Source organism: Schistocerca cancellata, chromosome 6 (assembly GCF_023864275.1).
Source record: "Schistocerca cancellata isolate TAMUIC-IGC-003103 chromosome 6, iqSchCanc2.1, whole genome shotgun sequence".
Taxonomy (NCBI): domain Eukaryota; kingdom Metazoa; phylum Arthropoda; class Insecta; order Orthoptera; family Acrididae; genus Schistocerca; species Schistocerca cancellata.
This window is the reverse complement of record NC_064631.1, coordinates 676143417-676164443: the sequence shown is the minus strand read 5'-3', so window position 1 is coordinate 676164443 and position 21027 is coordinate 676143417. Positions and strand designations below refer to the sequence as shown.

Here is a 21027-nt window from a genome sequence, read left to right as displayed (position 1 = left end):
AACCTCAAAGTTTTTATTTCTTCTCCATGGATTTTAATACCTACACCGAATTTTTCTTTTGTTTCCTTTACTGCTTGCTCAATATACAGATTGAATAACATCAGGGAGAGGCTACAACCCTGTCTTACTCCCTTCCCAACCACTGCTTCCCTTTCATGTCCCTCGACTCTTATAACTGCCATCTGGTTTCTGTACAAATTGTAAATAGCCTTTCGCTCCCTGTATTTTATCCCTGCCACCTTCAGAATTTGAAAGAGAGTATTCCAGTCAACATTGTCAAAAGCTTTCTCTAAGTCTAAAAATGCTAGAACCGTAGGTTTGCCTTTCCTTAATCTTTGTTCTAAGATAAGTCGTAAGGTCAGTATTGCCTCACGTGTTCCAGTATTTCTACGGAATCCAAACTGATCTTCCCCGAGGTCGGCTTCTACTAGTTTTTCCATTCGTCTGTAAAGAATTCGTGTTAGTATTTTGCAGCTGTGGCTTATTAAACTGATTGTTCGGTAATTTTCACATCTGTCAACACCTGCTTTCTTTGGGATTGGAATTATTATATTCTTCTTGAAGTCTGAGGGTATTTCGCCTGTTTCATACATCTTGCTCACCAGATGGTAGAGTTTTGTCAGGACTGGCTCTCCCAAGGCCGTCAGTAGTTCCAATGGAATGTTGTCTTCTCCGGGGGCCTTGTTTCGACTCAGGTCTTTCAGTGCTCTGTCAAACTCTTCAAGCAGTATCGTATCTCCCATTTCATCTTCATCTAAATCCTCTTCCATTTCCATAATATTGTCCTCAGGTACATCGCCCTTGTATAGACCCTCTATATACTCCTTCCACCTCTCTGCTTTCCCTTCTTTGCTTAGAACTGGGTTTCCATCTGAGCTCTTGATGTTCATACAAGTGGTTCTCTTATCTCCAAATGTCTCTTTCATTTTCCTGTAGGCAGTATCTATCTTACCCCTAGTGAGATAAGCCTCTACATCCTTACATTTGTCATCTAGCCATCCCTGCTTAGCCATTTTGCACTTCCTGTCGATCTCATTTTTGAGACGTTTGTATTCCTTTTTGCCTGCTTCATTTACTGCATTTTTATATTTTCTCATTTCATCAATTAAATTCAATATTTCTTCTGTTACCCAAGGATTTCTACTAGCCCTCGTCTTTTACCTACTTGATCCTCTGCTGCCTTCACTATTTCATCCCTCAAAGCTACCCATTCTTCTTCTACTTTATTTCTTTCCCCCATTCCTGTCAATTGTTCCGTTATGCTCTCCCTGAAACTCTGTACAACCTCTGGTTCTTTCAGTTTATCCAGGTCCCATCTCTTCAAATTCCCACCTTTTTGCAGTTTCTTCAGTTTTAATCTACAGGTCATAACCAATAGATTGTGGTCAGAGTCAACATCTGCCCCTGGAAATGTCTTACAATTTAAAACCTGGTTCCTAAATCTCTGTCTTACCATTATATAATCTATCTGATATCTTTTAGTATCTCCAGGGTTCTTCCATGTATACAACCTTCTATCATGATTCTTAAACCAAGTGTTAGCTATGATTAAGTTGTGCTCTGTGCAAAATTCTACCAGGCGGCTTCCTCTTTCATTTCTTAGCCCCAATCCATATTCACCTACTACGTTTCCTTCTCTCCCTTTTCCTACACTCGAATTCCAGTCACCCATGACTATTAAAATTTCGTCTCCCTTCCCTATCTGAATAATTTCTTTTATTTCATCATACATTTCTTCAATTTCTTCGTCATCTGCAGAGCTAGTTGGCATATAAACTTGTACTACTGTAGTAGGTGTGGGCTTCGTATCTATCTTGGCCACAATAATGCGTTCACTATGCTGTTTGTAGTCGCTTACCCGCATTCCTATTTTCCTATTCATTATTAAAGCTACTCCTGCATTACCCCTATTTGACTTTGTGTTTATAACCCTGTAGTCACCTGACCAGGAGTCTTGTTCCTCCTGCCACCGAACTTCACTAATTCCCACTATAGCTAACTTTAACCTCTCCATTTCCCTTTTTAAATTTTCTAACCTACCTGTCCGATTAAGGGATCTGACATTCCACGCTCCGATCCGTAGAACGCCAGTTTTCTTTCTCCTGATAACGACATCCTCTTGAGTAGTCCCCGCCCGGAGATCCGAATGGGGGACTATTTTACCTCCGGAATATTTTACCCAAGAAGACGCCATCATCATTTAATCATACAGTAAAGCTGCATGCCCTCGGGAAAAATTACGGCCGTAGTTTCCCCTTGCTTCCAGCCGTTCGCAGTACCAGCACAGCAAGGCCGTTTTGGTTATTGTTACAAGGCCAGATCAGTCAATCATCCAGACTGTTGCCCTTGCAACTACTGAAAAGGCTGCTGCCCCTCTTCAGGAACCACACGTTTGTCTGGCCTCTCAACAGATACCCCTCCGTTGTGGTTGTACCTACGGTATGGCTATCTGTATCGCTGAGGCACGCAAGCCTCCCCACCAACGGCAAGGTCCATGGTTCATGTGGGGGGGGGGGGGGGAGGAATTATCTCTGTAGGTACTGTGAATTAATTTTTATGAATTTTTAAAGTTGTAAAGTGCTTTTTGAAACACCATGTATGTATGTAGATGTGGGTTAATGTAAAACACGACATCTAACGCCCCACTATCGTCGAAGATCCACTAGAGCCTGTCTCTGTATCTCCAAGATCAACTGACGTCAGTCTTCTGAATTTTTCTCTTTTGGGTCATCTTAAATGTGAAGTGTAGAGCACAGCCTTGATGCGGTTGCAGAAAAGCGACTGCGAAATGTATAATTATTCTTTTACAATTTAAGACATGACCAGGTTTGTTTGAAGATATTCGTAGCTCATTTCAGGGAGGAGTGCAATACTCTCACCTAATGTGATGACGACACGTGGAACACCTCTAATAGATATGCGTGTGCATTAAATTTCAACGTGTGTAACGTGCTGAAGCAGTGTAGTACTTCTTGTTAACCATGTGGTCCAGTTGTTAATGGTCGCAGGCACAGCACCAGTACGGAGTATCCACTCGTATGGCCTGCGTGCATTTGCATCCTCAGGACTGACTGAAAACTCCAAAGAAGCGACCACTAATGCAGCGGGAAACTGCGCCACAGGGTTTAGGGAGGGCTTAGGTGAGGTGCACGTGAGGCAATACTGACCCTACGACTTATCTTAGAAGGAAGATTAAGGAAAGGCAAACCCACGTTTCTACCATTTGTAGGCTTAGACAAAGCTTTTGACAATGTTGACCGGAATACTCTCTTCCAAATTCTGAAGGTGGCAGGGGTAAAACACAAGGAGCGAAAGGCTATTTACAATTTGTACAGAAAGCGGATGGAGGTTATAAGAGTCGAGGAGCATGAAAGGGAAGCAGTGGTTGGGAAGGGAGTGAGATAGGATTGTAGCCTCTCCCCGATGCTATTCAATCTGTATATTGAACAATCAGTAAAGGAAACAAAAGAAAATTAAAATCCATGGAGAAGAAATAAAAACTTTGAGGTTCGCCGATGACATTGTAATTCTGTCAGAGACAGCAAAGGACTTGGAAGAGCAGTTGAACGGAATGGCCAGTGTCTCGAAAGGAGAATATAAGATGAACATCAACATAAGCAAAACGAGGATAATGGAATGTAGTCGAATTAAGTCGGGTGATGCTGAGGGAATTAGATTAGGAAATGAGACGCTTAAAGTAGTAATGGAGTTTTGCTATTTGCGAAGCAAAATAACTGATGATGGTCGAAGTAGAGAGGATATAAAATGTAGACTGGCAATGGGAAGGAAAGCGTTTCTGAAGAAGAGAAATTTCTTAACATCGAGTATTGATTTAAGTGTCAGGAAGTCGTTTCTGAAATTATTTGTATGGAGTGTAGCCATGTATGGAAGTGAAACATGGACGATAAATACACTCCTGGAAATTGAAATAAGAACACCGTGAAATCATTGTCCCAGGAAGGGGAAACATTATTGACACATTCCTGGGGTCAGATACATCACATGATCACACTGACAGAACCACAGGCACATAGACACAGGCAACAGAGCATGCACAATGTCGGCACTAGTACAGTGTACATCATCCTTTCGCAGCAATGCAGGCTGCTATTCTCCCATGGAGACGATCGTAGAGATGCTGGATGTAGTCCTGTGGAACGGCTTGCCATGCCATTTCCACCTGGCGCCTCAGTTGGACCAGCGTTCGTGCTGGACGTGCAGACCGCGTGAGACGACGCTTCATCCGGTCCCAAACATGTTCAATGGGGGACAGATCCGGAGATCTTGCTGGCCAGGGTAGTTGACTTACACCTTCTAGAGCACGTTGGGTGGCACGGGATACATGCGGACGTGCATTGTCCTGTTGGAACAGCAAGTTCCCTTGCCGGTCTAGGAATGGTAGAACGATGGGTTTGATGACGCTTTGGATGTACCGTGCACTATTCAGTGTCCCCTCGACAATCACCAGTGGTGTACGGCCAGTGTAGGAGATCGCTCCCCACACCATGATGCCGGGTGTTGGCCCTGTGTGCCTCGGTCGTATGCAGTCCTGATTGTGGCGCTCACCTGCACGGCGCCAAACACGCATACGACCATCATTGGCACCAAGGCAGAAGCGACTCTCATCGCTGAAGACGACACGTCTCCATTCGTCCCTCCATTCACGCCTGTCGCGACACCACTAGAGGCGGGCTGCACCATGTTGGGGCGTGAGCGGAAGACGGCCTAACGGTGTGCGGGACCGTAGCCCAGCTTCATGGAGACGGTTGCGAATGGTCCTCGCCGATACCCCAGGAGCAACAGTGTCCCTAATTTGCTGGGAAGTGGCGGTGCGGTCCCCTACGGCACTGCGTAGGATCCTACGGTCTTGGCGTGCATCCGTGCGTCGCTGCGGTCCGGTCCCAGGTCGACGGGCACGTGCACCTTCCGCCGACCACTGGCGACAACATCGATGTACTGTGGAGACCTCACGCCCCACGTGTTGAGCAATTCGGCGGTACGTCCACCCGGCCTCCCGAATGCCCACTATACGCCCTCGCTCAAAGTCCGTCAACTGCACATACGGTTCACGTCCACGCTGTCGCGGCATGCTACCAGTGTTAAAGACTGCGATGGAGCTCCGTATGCCACGGCAAACTGGCTGACACTGACGGCGGCGGTGCACAAATGCTGCGCAGCTAGCGCCATTCGACGGCCAAGACCGCGGTTCCTGGTGTGTCCGCTGTGCCGTGCGTGTGATCATTGCTTGTACAGCCCTCTCGCAGTGTCCGGAGCAAGTATGGTGGGTCTGACACACCGGTGTCAATGCGTTCTTTTTTCCATTTCCAGGAGTGTAGTTTAGACAAGAAGAGAATAGAAGCTTTCGAAATGTGGTGCTACAGAAGAATGCTGAAGATTAGATGGGTAGATCACATAACTGATGAGGAGGTATTGAATAGAATTGGGGAGAAGAGGAGTTTGCGGCACAAGTTGACTAGAAGAAGGGATCGGTTGGTAGGACATGTTCTGAGGCATCAAGAGATCACCAATTTGGTACTGGATGGCAGCGTGGAGGGTAAAAATCGTAGAGGGAGACCAAGAGATGAATACACTAAGCAGATTCAGAAGGATGTAGGCTGCAGTAGGTACTGGGAGATGTAGAAGCTTGCACAGGATAGAGTAGTATGGAGAGCTGCATCAAACCAGTCTCAGGGCTGAAGACCACAACAACAACAGGTGAGGTTTTAGTCCAATTAGAACGGGTCTTAATCAAAAAGTTCACATTTTATATAAATTTGAAGTTAGTGGCAGCTCATAACCACACTATTTTCCAAACGTCTCGTTTCTGGATTTAGGTTTGGTGGAATGTTTCTACTTCAGTTATTGCTTGAGTTTTCGCTATTTTGATACACACAGTATAGGTTGAAAGAGTGGTTTGTTTATCTTCTCACGCATGAAGCGGTGAATGAAGTCTCTGATGAGAATAATAATTTTCCTCTTTTCATTCTAGAACCTTCAACGTAAAATGCTATAAATGAAATGATAATTAAATGGACACCCTAGCTGCAAACAGGCGTTGATGTACTTCATTGGGGACATGTTGAAAATGTGTGCCCCGACCGGGACTCGAACCAGGGATCTCCTGCTTACATGGCAGACGCTCTATCCATCTGAGCCACCGTGAGATCCACATTCCCAACATGTCCACACTACTACATTCGTAGTGCGCCTAATGGATGTTTGCCCCTCATACTCATTACTCATGGCAGATTAACCTACCAAGTCCCGTACGAGTTCGGGCATAGCGTGTGCGTTCGCACAAGAAGGTCAATGGCCGGGAAGCCATATTTTAACTATATATGGCGGTAGTATCTGTTTCCGAAAGAACAGTTACCGTGGATGACCATGCAGATTTGCTAGAAATGAAATGATAATTAAATGGACACCCTAGCTGCAAACAGGCGTTGATGTACTTCATTGGGGACATGTTGGAAATGTGTGCTCCGACCGGAACTCGAACCCGGGATCTCCTGCTTACATGGCAGACCCTCTATCCATCTGAGCCACCGTGGGCGCAGAGGATAGTGCGTCTGCAGGGACTTATCCCTTGCACGCTTCCCGTGAGATCCACATTCCCAACATGTCCACACCACTACATTCGTAGTGCGCCTAATGGATGTTTGCCCATCATACTCATTACTCGTGGCAGATTAATCTACCAAATCTGACGGGGAGCGTGCAAGGGATAAGTCCCTGCAGACGCTCTATCCTCTGTGCCCGCGGTGGCTCAGATGGATAGAGCGTCTGCCTTGTAAGCAGGAGATCCCGGGTTCGAGTTCCGGTCGGGGCACACATTTCCAACATGTCCCCAATGAAGTACATCAACGCCTGTCTGCAGCTAGGGTGTCCATTTAATTATCATTTCATTTTTAGCAAAGCTGCATGGTCATCCACGGTAACTGTTCTTTCGGGAACAGATACTACCGCCATATATAGTTAAAATGCTATACTCAAAGCTCCTTACGCTTGGTATATCGATTGAACCTCCTTAAAGCGAGGCAAATATCTCACTTCGGCACTGTGACAGGTTTGTTCAACGCGACCAATCGCTCTTCTTTCTCGTTATCGCATAAGAACATGAGAAATGAGGGACGGAAAGTTAGACACCTAATAGGTGCTCCGTAAGACCATCTGGACGCTACATGGGTCTGTTCCATTGCCATGAAAATCACAGAACCATCGTCATCATCATCTTTATCGTCACAACAACAGCCATTCCACATTCAGTGCGAAATAAAGGTCTGCGCTAGACTTTTCTAAGCGTAGCGATTTTCGACTATACGTATCCATGTAGTTACTACGTGTTTCCTGATCTCATCTATCCACTTACAATTAAAACGTCGTCTCAGAAGTTCCTCGGTCCATCTACCATCTTTTCACCTGGCGACATGTTCGCACACGTTTATTTAATAATCATTCCAGCTATATTTAATGCACTCACTCCAGTTAGGCGCCTTATTTACCTAGTACCCGTAATTTCCAACAGGCACCTTCCAAGTTCTCCCTGGACCACCCTCTGTTTTTGAGTGGTTTCGTGTTACAATTACGTGTCATAAATGGTAATACAAGCTGATTGAAAGCTTTTCTTTCACACAGGTTTGAAACTTGGATTTTCAAAACCTAATTACACTCCTGGAAATTGAAATAAGAACACCGTGAATTCATTGTCCCAGGAAGGGGAAACTTTATTGACACATTCCTGGGGTCAGATACATCACATGATCACACTGACAGAACCACAGGCACATAGACACAGGCAACAGAGCATGCACAATGTCGGCACTAGTACAGTGTTTATCCATCTTTCGCAGCAATGCAGGCTGCTATTCTCCCACGGAGACGATCGTAGAGATGCTGGATGTAGTCCTGTGGAACGGCTTGCCATGCCATTTCCACCTGGCGCCTCAGTTGGACCAGCGTTCGTGCTGAACGTGCAGACCGCGTGAGACGATGCTTCATCCAGTCCCAAACATGCTCAATGGGGGAAAGAACCGGAGATCTTGCTGGCCAGGGTAGTTGACTTACACCTTCTAGAGCACGTTGGGTGGCACGGGATACATGCGGACGTGCATTGTCCTGTTGGAACAGCAAGTTCCCTTGCCGGTCTACGAATGGTAGAACGATGGGTTCGATGACGGTTTGGATGTACCGTGCACTATTCAGTGTCCCCTCGACGATCACCAGTGGTGTACGGCCAGTGTAGGAGATCGCTCCCCACACCATGATGTCGGGTGTTGGCCCTGTGTGCCTCGGTCGTATGCAGTCCTGATTGTGGCGCTCACCTGCACGGCGCCAAACACGCATACGACCATCATTGGCACCAAGGCAGAAGCGACTCTCATCGCTGAAGACGACACGTCTCCATTCGTCCCTCCATTCACGCCTGTCGCGACACCACTGGAGGCGGGCTGCACGATGTTGGGGCGTGAGCGGAAGACGGCCTAACGGTGTGCGGGACCGTAGCCCAGCTTCATGGAGACGGTTGCGAATGGTCCTCGCCGATACCCCAGGAGCAACAGTGTCCCTAATTTGCTGGGAAGTGGTGGTGCGGTCCCCTACGGCACTGCGTAGGATCCTACGGTCTTGGCGTGCATCCGTGCGTCGCTGCGGTCCGGTCCCAGGTCGACGGGCACGTGCACCTTCCGCCGACCACTGGCGACAACATCGATGTACTGTGGAGACCTCACGCCCCACGTGTTGAGCAATTCAGTGGTACGTCCACCCGGCCTCCCGCATGCCCACTATACGCCCTCGCTCAAAGTCCGTCAACTGCACATACGGTTCACGTCCACGCTGTCGCGGCATGCTACCAGTGTTAAAGACTGCGATGGAGCTCCGTATGCCACGGCAAATTGGCTGACACTGACGGCGGCGGTGCACAAATGCTGCGCAGCTAGCGCCATTCGACGGCCAACACCGCGGTTCCTGGTGTGTCCGCTGTGCCGTGCGTGTGATCATTGCTTGTACAGTCCTCTCGCAGTGTCCGGAGCAAGTATGGTGGGTCTGACACACCGGTGTCAATGTGTTCTTTTTTCCATTTCCAGGAGTGTAGTTTACGAGAGGTAACTGTGGTTATTTTTATCTTCAGTTTCCCTAAACATAAAAAACATCAGCTAGTTCAGTTATAAAATAAACTCCGCCCGGACAGGCCATGAACGCCCAAGAGTACTGACCGGCCGCCGTGTCATCCTCAGCCTATAGGCTTCACTGAACGCGGATACGGAGGGGCAAGTGGTCAGCACACCGCTCTCCCGACCGTATGTCAGTTGACGAGACCGGAGCCGCTGCTTCTCAATGAAGTAGCTCCTCAGTTTGCCTCACAAGGACTGAGTGCACCACGCTTGCCAACAGCGCTCGGCAGAGCGAATGGTCACCCATCCACGTATTCGCCCAGCCCGACAGCGCTTAACTTCGGTGATCTGACGGGAACCGGTGTTACCACTGCGGCAAGGCCGTTGGCTAGTTCAGTTATATCAGATTTAATTTGTATAACTTCATTGTGCTCATTATGTATTATCTTCGGGACCTAGATTAATTGAAAGTACCAGAGGTATTTGAAATTTTTAAAGGGAGCAGTGGGCAACAACTGAAACAGGGGAAAGGAAAGCAATAGAAAACTAATGGGTAACTTCGAGAGATGAAATAATTAAGCCAGCTGAGGGTCAACTAGGTGAAAAGATAATGCGCAAATGAAACCCTAAGATAACGTGCGAGATACTGAATTTAATTGACGAAAGGAGAAAATATAAAAATTCAACAATTTAAGCAGATGATAGGATACGTAGATGTCTAAAATAATGGGACTGATATAAAGCGCAGAATGGTAAACCAGGAATGGTTAGAGGAGAAACGCAAGACTGCAAAAACTGGCACGATTATGGGGAAGATATAAGCCACCTACAGGAATATAATGGACGACTTTGGAGAAAGGAGAAGCTCCTTATGAATATTAAGAGCTCAGAAGGCAAGCCAGCATTAAGCAAAGAAGGGAACGCTGAAACTGAAAGAAATATACAGAAAGTCTGTAAAAACGAAATCAGTTTTAAAGCATTATAGAAAAGGAAGAGGATGCAGATGAAAATGAGACGGGAACGCTACACTGTGAGAAGAGTCCGACAGAGCACTACTCGATCTAAGTCGAAACGGGGCCCCTGGAGTAGGCGACATTCCCTCAGTATTATGGAGACCCTAGGGTGTGCTAGCCGTGACAGAACTCTTCCATCTGGTGTGCAAGAAATGTGGAACAGACGAAAAACACTCAGACTTCACGAAGAATGTAATAATACCAATTCCAAAGAAAGCAAATGCTGACAGGTCTGAATATTTCAGAAACATCAGTGTAACAAATTGTTTAAATGGCTCTGAGCACTATGGGACTTAACTTCAGAGGTCATCAGTCCCCTAGAACTTAGAACTACTTAAACCTAACTAACCTAAGGACATCACACACATACATGCCCGAGGCAGGATTCGAACCTGCGACCGTAGCGGTCGCGCGGTACCAGACTGTAGCGCCTAGAACCGCTCGGCCACCCCGGCCGGCTCAGTCTAACAGGTCACGGTTCCAAAATATAGACACGAATTATTTACAGAAGAATGGAGAGCCAATAGAATCCGACCTAGGTGAAGGTCAGTTTGAGTTCCAGAGAAAAATAGAAACACGTGAGGCAATACTGACCCTACGATTTATCGTAGAATACTCGTTAAAGGAAGGCAAACCTGCGTTTATGACATCTGTGGACTAAAATGAAAGTATTTGACAATTATGACTGGAAATTTCTCTTTGAAGTTACGAAGATGGCAGGAATAAACTACAGAGAGTGCAAGGGTATCTACAACTTGTACAGAAATCAGACAACAGTTGTAAGAGTGGAAGGGCGTGAAATGCAAGCAATAGTGATAAGAGAGTGACACACGGTTGTAGCCTACATCCGATATTATTTAATCTGTACATTGAGCAAGCTGTGAAGGAACCAAGAAAAATTTGGCGAGGAATTATAGTTCAGGGAAAAAAAATAAAAGCTTTGAGTTTACCTTGGCATTGTAATTATATCAGAGACAGCAGAGGACTTGGAAAAGTGTCTCTAAAAGAGGTTGTAAAATGAACATCAACATATATCAAACAAAGGTAATGGAATGTGGTCACGCTAAATCAGGCGATGACGAAGGAGATAGATTCGGAAATAAGACGATAAAAGCAGTAGATTTATTTTGCTATTTTGGCAGCAAAGTAAATGATGGACAAAGAGGAGGGGAAGTAAAATGCAGACAGCTGTAGCGAGAAAATATTTCTGACAAACAGGAATTTGATAATATCTAATATAAATTTAAGCGTTAGGAAGTCTGTTCTGGCGGTATTTGTCTGGGGTGTGGCCTCGTACGGATGTGAAACGTGTACTATAGACGGATCTGGTAAGAAGACAGCAGAAGCTTTTGAAATGTGGTGATTCTGCAGTATGCTGAACTTTGAATGGGGAGAATAGTAGGTACCGAAAAGAACTGGAGACAAGATAAATCTATGGCACAAACTGACTAAAAGAAGGGATCGTTAGACAGGACACGTCTTGAGTAGCAATGGCAGTTATCGTTGAAACAATCGGTTTTGGGTTATATCAGTTTCTTTCCATGTCATTTTAGCCTGACTGCTAAAACCGCTCAAAATAACCGGTTCCTATAATAGCAGATTTTCACTTTCGTAATATTATTTCCTATAATAAAAGTAGAAATTGAACCAAGACTGAAAAATGTTGACTTTCTCAGTTTCGAGTAACACAGATTCAAAATATTGAATTAAATAGGCAAATAAAAGATAAGTTAGTCCATCACCCATTCGCTGCTTTTCTCGAAAAGTAATAAGTGGTTAAATAGAAAAAAAAACTAGTATTCTCCTAGTGAGTCTAATTTTTCGAAACGCTGTTCAAAACTCATGTTGTAATCGGCTACCACACCACTTTTTGGGCATTACAAATAGTCAGTGCAAAAAGGTAAAAACTGAGGATGAAGAACTCTGCTTTTCGTGTTAATTTGTCCGTTTTCAAGGGATGCAAGCAGATAAAGGCATATTATGTAGACACAGGGAGCAGATCAGCTACTTTCTGTGTTTATTGTATACAATGAATGAATAATTGTTAAATTTTTAATTTATTACTGTTATTTCCTTGCTCTTTTATTATTTCTTAGAAGTGGCACACAAATCTTTAATCTTTTAAAGCAAATGAAGTATTGTACTTCATTGCTTCATCATTTCGAAAAAATATTCCCAGACTAGGATTGATGCCATTCTGCAATACAACAGATGTACAGTGACGACAAAGACAAACTACCGTGTAGGTGATGTACAAAATCTTGCACACTGCACGCACACGCATACCTTAAGCCACGACACACGGCAACAGGGACATTATTGTTTCAGCAATGCTGTACCAGTTGTTATGCCACGTGTTTGCTCGTTTTTACGGCGTTATTATTTAAATAACATTGATGCCTTTTGCCGTTTTCTGTAACAACGCAAAATTTCATCCAATGCAAATTATACGAACAAAAATTACTCTTTTTTTTAAAAAAAAAGTTGTTTAAAAACAAACAACTTTAGAACTACTGCTAAGGCTAATTGACATTTCGGTTTTTTACTCGGTTACTAGTAAAAGAACACCTGTTGCGACCAAGAAAAAAAGCAAATACCAAAATATGCCGGATATCTGGAACTGAAATACCGGTATAGGTTTTAACCGGTTGGATTTTCCCATCTCTAGTCTTAAGGCATCAAGGAACCGTGAATTTGTTAATGAAGGGAAGTGTGGGAGGTAAGAATTGTAGAGGAAGACCAAGAGATGAAACGGACGTAGGTTGCGAGTGTCATGCAGAGATATAGAAGTTTGCACAGAACACACGGCAGGGCTCAAGGCATGGCTGTGACGTCAGTGTGAACCCTACCACCACGCCGCACTGCACTGAAGCTTACAGGTATACAGCTCATACATGTTTAAGTCACACGCAGGTATAAATGTAATCGAGATTGCCATGTTTTAGTGTATTATTGTTAAGCTTTAAGTTAGGGCACTATTTTTCCTATGGCTGGTGAAACGCTAATGTAAAGACAACCTCTTTCACCATTCCGGAGGGCACTGCCTTTTCTATGGGGGAAGAGGCTCAAACAGGCTTAGGTCACATTGACCCATGGTATCGAAAAAACCATAAAATGTCACTGTGAGCTCTTTAATGGAATTAACATGTTTTCTTTTTCTGTTCAGAAAAGTTAAGTTAAAACGTTTTTCGTTTTTTTCTCGTTTTCGTCTTCGTTCCCTCTTAGTTCGATTACCATCTTCGTATTTTTTCTTGTTGGTAGCTTTCGCTCCTGGATGCTTCCCATTTATAATGTTATTTAACCTTACACAAAGTTCTGGGTTACAGTCAGTGAAATTGCCGTGAAACTTGAAATTCTCTTTCCATTTTCGAAGCGAATTCCATAAAACTTTCAGTTGGCTTCATTGACAATGCTCTTAAAATTGTTTGAAGCCAGTTCTTTTCTGAAACATTTACCTGATCTGTTAGTTTACCATATAAATGGACTAATTTTGGATGTTTGTGTTTAACTCTATAAGCAACATATCCTGCAATCATCTCTAATGGCTCAACATTTTCCGGATGGTACGCGGTCATTCCATAACCACTTTGTTGATGACAGAAAAAGAGGCCTGAATCAATTTTTGAACATGTTTTTTAAGTTCAGTAGCTCTGCGCAGCATCTAGAGAGACGATCCTGTAAATCTACATTCTGCTGCCTAAGATGTTTTATTTCTGTTTCTGTAATTTACAATTGTTAGCATAAGCACGAATTGTCGCATCCAAAGCAGTATTTTTTTTTCACAGTTAACGTTTTGTCCAGCAGTATTTTTTTCATTAGTTGATAATACATTTATCTGTAAAATATCTTCTGCTTCTTTACATTAGCTTCGTTTTTGTACCGAAATATTTCTCTCATTATTAGGCTCATTATTACGCCCTAAATCAGCAGCAGAGGGTGGCAGATTTAGGTTCAAACAGCATCAGTCCTCAACTTGCGTTTCGAAAGAATGGTCAACAGTTCACCTTTCAAATCCCTTACATAATCTGGATCAGTAAAATGTAAGAAATAAATATGAACACTTTCAAGTGTAAACTGATCTGTACATTTACAAGCATTTATCCATTTTCGTTTCATCTCATTGTTTTTAGGAAATACATGAAACTTAATTCCTAACTTACTTAGTCGTCTGCTATGGTTAGCACAGTCAGCGATTGCACAGCAACCATTATTTTTCACTTAAAAACATACTCTAAAAAATCCCTCAGTACACTGACAGTTACAGCATAGCTCTGAACTCAATCGCCAGTCACTAATAAAAATCACACTGCCGTAAACAACCTTGTTTTCGCTCGTAAACTCAATCACAACACAATACGTTATGGCCAATGTGGGCTACTGAGCCCTCGTTGGGTTTACTGTGACGTCATCGGGGCGGCTCGCTACTGTGCAAACGTCTCGTAATCCCTACCGTGTATTCTCAGTATCTGCGGCACAGAATCGAAAAGTTGGGGAGCTGCATTAAACCTGTTTTCGCACTGAAGCCGACAACGATAACGTTAATTTTGTTTTAATTGATTATTAGCTGTATTCTGAAAGCAGCTTTATTGAGTTATTCAACTCTATGTGTAGTATCTTTATTACAAAGTAATGAAGCTACATAATGTGACTTACAGAGACAAGAAAAATTTTTTTGCAGCTTCACTTATCTCACAGCTGAAGGTCAGCAAATATGTGTGTGCCTATGTGAACCGTTTAGAAGTATTGTCAATGGCAGTTCTAAACAATACAAGTAACTGAATCGACGTCTTTTTCACTGTCAAATAAATGAAATGGACTACATATAGTTGTGAACGTTCATTTCGTTCCACGTCCGTACAGAAGAAAATTATTCTTTGCTAATTCCACCGTCAATTGTCCTTGAAAAGCTTCTAGAAAAATGTATTGAATCATTGTCTAGCTTTTCGCCTACTATTTTTTCTGATATTTAATTATAGCAGCCTTACTTCGCATCCATCATCACTATCATCTTCCTTTCATTGAGTAGGCTGCACAGCCGGTTCCGGAAACCATAGAGTCCTCGAACGTCCGACAATTCGCTGTCCAGTCGGCTTGTAGTAAATGGCGATTCCAGGTAGACCGTCTTGCTATATTCTTTTTAAATGGTTACATTTAACTTATACATTGCTTTCCAAATCGAAAATCTGTAGCTCTTGTCTTATTTCTGTGTTTCACACACTGAAGCGCCAAAGAAACTGCTATAGGCATGCGTATTCAAATACAGTAATATGTGAACAGCCAGAATATGGCGCTACGGTCGGCAACGCCTATATAACACAAGTGTCTGGCACAGTTGTTAGATCAGTTACTGCTGCTACAATGGCAGGATGTCAAGATTAAAGTGAGTTTGAACGTGTTTTTATGGTCAGCGCGCGCCCAATGGGACATAACATCTCCGAAGTAGCGATGAAGTGCGCATTTTCCCGTACGACCATTTCACGAGTGTACCGTGAATATCTGGAATGCGGTAAAACATCAGTTTTCCGACATCTCTGCAGCCGGAAAAAGATCCCACAAGAACGGTACCAACGACAACTGAAGAGAATTGTTCATGGCGACAGAAGTGCAACCCTTCCACAACTTGCTGCGGATTTCAGTGCTGGGCCATCAAAAAGTGTCATCGTTCGAAACATTCAGCGAAGTATCGTCGATACGGGCTTTAGGAGCCGAAGGTACACTCGTGTATCCTTGATGGCTGCACAACACAAGGCTTCACGCCTCGTCTGGGTCCGTCAATACCGACATTGGACTGTTGATGACTGGAAACGTGTTGCCTGGTCGGACGAGTCTCGTTTCAAATTATATCGAGCGGATGGACGTGTACGGGCACGGAGACAATTTTTAGAACCCATGGATCCTGCATGTCAGCAGGAGACTGTTCAAGGTAGTGGGTTCTCTGTAATGGTGTGGGGCGTGTGCAGTTGGAGTGATATGGGACCCCGATACGTCTAGATACGACTCTGGCAGGTGACACGTTCGTAAGCATCCTGTTTGTTCACCTGCATCCATTCACGTCCATTGTGCATTCAGAGGGACTTGGGCAATTCCAGCAGGACAATGCGACACCCCACACAGAGTGGCTCCAAAAACACTCTTCTGAATTTAAACACTTCCACTGGCCTCCAAACTACCCAAACATGAACGTTATTGAGCACATCTGGGATGCCTTGTAACGTGCTGTCCAGAGGAGGTCTCCACCCCCTCGTACTCTTACGGATTTGTGGACAGCCCTGCAGAATTCATGGTGTCAGTTCCCTCCAGCATTACATCAGACATCTACATCTACATCTACATACATACTCCGCAATCCACTATACAGTGCGTGGCGGAGGGTCCCTCGTACCACAACTAGCATCTTCTCTCCATGTTCCACTCCCAAACAGAACGAGGGAAAAATGACTGCCTATATGCCTGTGTACGAGCCCTAATCTCTCTTATTCTATCTTTGTGGCCTTTCCGCGAAATGTAAGTTGGCGGCAGTAAAATTGTACTGCAGTCAGCCTCAAATGCTGGTTCTCTAAATTTCGTCAGTAGCGATTCACGAAAAGAACGCCTCCTTTCCTCTAGAGACTCCCACCAGAGTCCCTGAAGCATTTCCGTAACACTCGCGTTATGATCCAAGCTACCAGTAACAAATCTAGTTGCCCGCCTCTGAATTGCTTCTATGTCCTCCCTCAATCCGACCTGGTAGGGATCTCAAACGCTCGAGCAGTACTCAAGAATAGGTCGTATTAGTGTTATATCCCTCCCCCCCCCCCCCCCCCCCCATGAACCATGGACCTTGCCGTTGGTGGGGAGGCTTGCGTGCCTCAGCGATACAGATGGCCGTACCGTAGGTGCAACCACAACGGAGGGGTATCTGTTGAGAGGCCAGACAAACGCGTGGTTCCTGAAGAGGGGCAGCAGCCTTTTCAGTAGTTGCAGGGGCAACAGTCTGGATGGTTGACTGATCTGGACTTGTAGCACTAACCAAAACAGCCTTGCTGTGCTGGTACTGCGATCGGTTGAAAGCAAGGGGAAACTACAGCCGTAATTTTTCCCGAGGGCATCCAGCTTTACTGTATGGTTAATGATGATGGCGTCCTCTTGGGTAAAATATTCCGGAGGTAAAATAGTCCCCCATTCGGATCTCCGGGCGGGGACTACTCAAGAGGACGTCGTTATCAGGAGAAAGAAAACTGGCGTTCTACGGATCGGACAATAGTCGAGTCCAAGCCAGCCACGATATCCCCGCAGGATCATGGTGTCAGTTCCCTCCAGCACTACATCAGACATTAGTCGAGTCTACGTCACACCGTGTTGCGCCACTTCTGCGTGCTCCAGGGGGCTCCACACGATATTAGGCAGGTGTTTCTTTGGCTCGTCAGTGTATTTTGTCCATCAGCGTGCAGCTTTTGACTGCCCTGAGAAATTTCGTCCCACCTGACGTAATTTTTCATCTGTCTTTCTTCGAAAGCAACTACATCTCACTGGATACACTGCCGGTGGATACACTGCCGGTATCTCTATTTTTTCTAAAATTCAGTAAATTTCATTTATTGTTTCGTATTTCAGATTACTATGAACTGCTCGACATATTTTTAATTTGCGAAGTTTTGTTTTTATGTTGCGATCTACTGTTGGGGATATTTCACATCTAAGATAGTTACAAGCGGATACCTGCTCCATTTTTTGCCATTAATCTCAGTTTCGTTTCATAACGTATTTCTCCCCAGGAATGCCATTACTTTTCATTTATGGTAGGAAGGAAGACTGGGCTTAACGTCCCATCGACATCGAGGTCATTAGAAATGGAGCGCAACCTCGAAGTATGTCATGGATGGCGAAGGAAATCGGATGTGCCACTTCGAAGATACCATCTCGGCATTTGCCTGGAGCGTTTTAGGGAAATCACGGAAAACATAAATCTGGATAGTCGGACACGGGTTTGAACCGTCGTCCTCCCCGTCCTCCAGTATTTTCATTGATGTGGAGGTATGATCAGTTCATATTCTTCTGCTGTATTGCTTAAGACATACAGGTCCCTTTGCAAATCATCTTCCGTCTGTTGCACAGTAAAATATAAGATAATACCACTGTACCTATACTTGAGAGCGTTATTCCGCACTTGGAAATTTGATGCCATGTTACTATAGCCTTGTCCACATAACCATTAAAAAGTATTGTCGAAAGACAGAAACGTCGTCCAATTCCTTTATTTGTTTTTACTAGTACTTTTAGGTGCATTCCTGTTTCAAGTCCATAGTTGCGAAAGTGTTGCCGGTGCATGATTTTGTGCACGAATTGACCTGTCGATTATGTCCCATAAATGTTTGATGCGGTTCATTTCAGATCTGGCTGGCCAAATCGTTCGCTCGAATTGTCCAGAATGTTCTTCAAACTATTGGCCCAGTGACATGGCACATTGTCATCCATCAAAATTCCTTCTTTGTTTGGGAACATGACGTCCATGAATGGCTGGAAATACTAGGGCAGTTCAATAAGTAATGCAACACTTTTTTTTTCTCGGCCAATTTTGGTTGAAAAAACCAGAAATTTCTTGTGGAATATTTTCAAACGTTCCCGCTTCGTCTCGTATAGTTTCATTGACTTCCGGCAGGTGGCAGCGCTGTACGGAGCTGTTAAAATGGCGTCTGTAACAGATGTGCGTTGCAAACAACAGGCAGTGATCGAGTTTCTTTTGGCGGAAAACCAGGGCATCTCAGATATTCATAGGCGCTTGCAGAATGTCTACGCTGATCTGGCAGTGGAAAAAAGCACGGTGAGTCGTTGGGCAAAGCGTGTGTCATCATCGCCGCAAGGTCAAGCAAGACTGTCTGATCTCCCGCGTGCGGGCCGGCCGTGCACAGCTGTGACTCCTGCAATGGCGGAGCGTGCGAACACACTCGTTCGAGATGATCGACGGATAACCATCAAACAACTCAGTGCTCAACTTGACATCTCTGTTGGTAGTGCTGTCACAATTGTTCACCAGTTGGGATATTCAAAGGTTTGTTCCCGCTGGGTCCCTCGTTGTCTAACCAAACACCATAAAGAGCAAAGGAGAACCATCTGTGCGGAATTGCTTGCTTGTCATGTGGCTGAGGGTGACAATTTCTTGTCAAAGATTGTTACAGGCGATGAAACATGGGTTCATCAATTCGAACCTGAAACAAAACGGCAATCAATGGAGTGGCGCCACACCCACTCCCCTACCAAGAAAAAGTTTAAAGCCATACCCTCAGCCGGTAAAGTGATGGTTACAGTCTTCTGGGACGCTGAAGGGGCTATTCTGTTCGATGTCCTTCCCCATGGTCAAACGATCAACTCTGAAGTGTATTGTGCTACTCTTCAGAAATTGAAGAAACGACTTCAGCGTGTTCGTAAGCACAAAAATCTGAACGAACTTCTCCTTCTTCATGACAACGCAAGACCTCACACAATTCTTCGCACCCGAGAGGAGCTCACAGAACTTCAGTGCACTGTTCTTCCTCATGCACCCTACAGCCCCGAACTCGCACCGTCGGATTTCCATATGTTTGGCCCAATGAAGGACGCAATCCGTGGGAGGCGCTACGCGGATGATGAAGAAGTTATTGATGCAGTACGACGTTGGCTCCGACATCGACCAGTGGAATGGTACCGTGCAGGCATACAGGTCCTCATTTCAAGGTGGCGTAAGGCCGTAGCATTGAATGGAGATTACGTTGAAAAATAGTGTTGTGTAGCTAAAAGATTGGGAAATAACCTGGTGTATTTCAATGCTGAATAAAACAACCCCTGGTTCAGAAAAAAAATGTGTTGCATTACTTATTGAACTGCCCTCGCAGTCCGCAAGTAGCCAAACATCCACAGGACCCAGTCCATTTCATCTCAGCACAGTCCACACCAATATGGAGCCAGCACCAGCTTGCACAGTGCCTTGTTGACAACGTAGGTCCATGGCTTCACGAAATCTGCCCCACACACGAACCCTATCGTGAGCTGTTCCTAAATGAAATCGAGACTCATCTGACCAGGCCACGGTTTTCAAGTCTCGAACCCAGGAAAGGCGCTGCAGGAGATGTCGTACAGTTAGCAAAGGCGTTCGCGTAGGTCGTCTGCTGCCAGAGCCCATTAACGCCAAATTCAACCGCACTGTCCTACCGGATACGTTCGCCGTACGTCCCACATTGTTTTCATGTGTTGTTTCACGCAGTGCTCAAACGCCGCTGCTCTCGGTCGTTAAGTGAAGGCTGGAATGGTATGTCTATTTCGTCTAGGTCCAAGCAGCATTCCGCTTTCAAAGTCTGTCAATTCCCGTCATGCGGCCATAATCGCATTGGAACCTTTTCACATGGATGACGTGAGTACAAATAGCAGCTCTGTCAATGCACCAGCCTTTTACACCCTATGTACGCGATATTATTGTCATCTGCTTATGTGCATGTTGCTATCCCATGACTATTGTCACCTCAGTGCATACTGCGCTTGGAGCATTACATCACACTTGAAAATTTGCTGCAATTTTACTATGACCTGATGCACACACATGTTAAAAAGGGGTGCCGAGAGACAGGACCTTGTTAACCTCTTTATCTGCTTTTACTGGCGCCGGCAGTTGCTTCCCTGTGTCAATATGTGCTGTAGTGTTTTGATATATACAGGGTGATTCAAAAAGAATACCACAACTTTAGGAATTTAAAACTCTGCAACGACAAAAGGCAGAGCTAAGCACTATCTGTCGGCGAATTAAGGGAGCTATAAAGTTTCATTTAGTTGTACATTTGTTCGCTTGAGGCGCTGTTGACTAGGCGTCAGCGTCAGTTGATGCTAAGATGGCGACCGCTCAACAGAAAGCTTTTTGTGTTATTGAGTACGGCAGAAGTGAATCGACGACAGTTGTT

At 44.8% G+C, this 21027-nt stretch overlaps 1 non-coding gene and 1 pseudogene across 1 annotated transcript; one reads left to right on the top strand and one right to left on the bottom strand.

Annotated features, from left to right (window-relative positions):
* Positions 1-6754: 6754 nt before the first annotated feature.
* Positions 6755-6829, top strand: Trnat-ugu (transfer RNA threonine (anticodon UGU)). The gene has a single exon. It is a non-coding gene; the product is annotated as a tRNA-Thr (tRNA).
* Positions 6830-9381: 2552 nt separating this feature from the next.
* LOC126089644 (5S ribosomal RNA) lies at positions 9382-9499 on the bottom strand (annotated as a pseudogene).
* Between the last annotated feature and the right edge of the window lie 11528 nt (positions 9500-21027).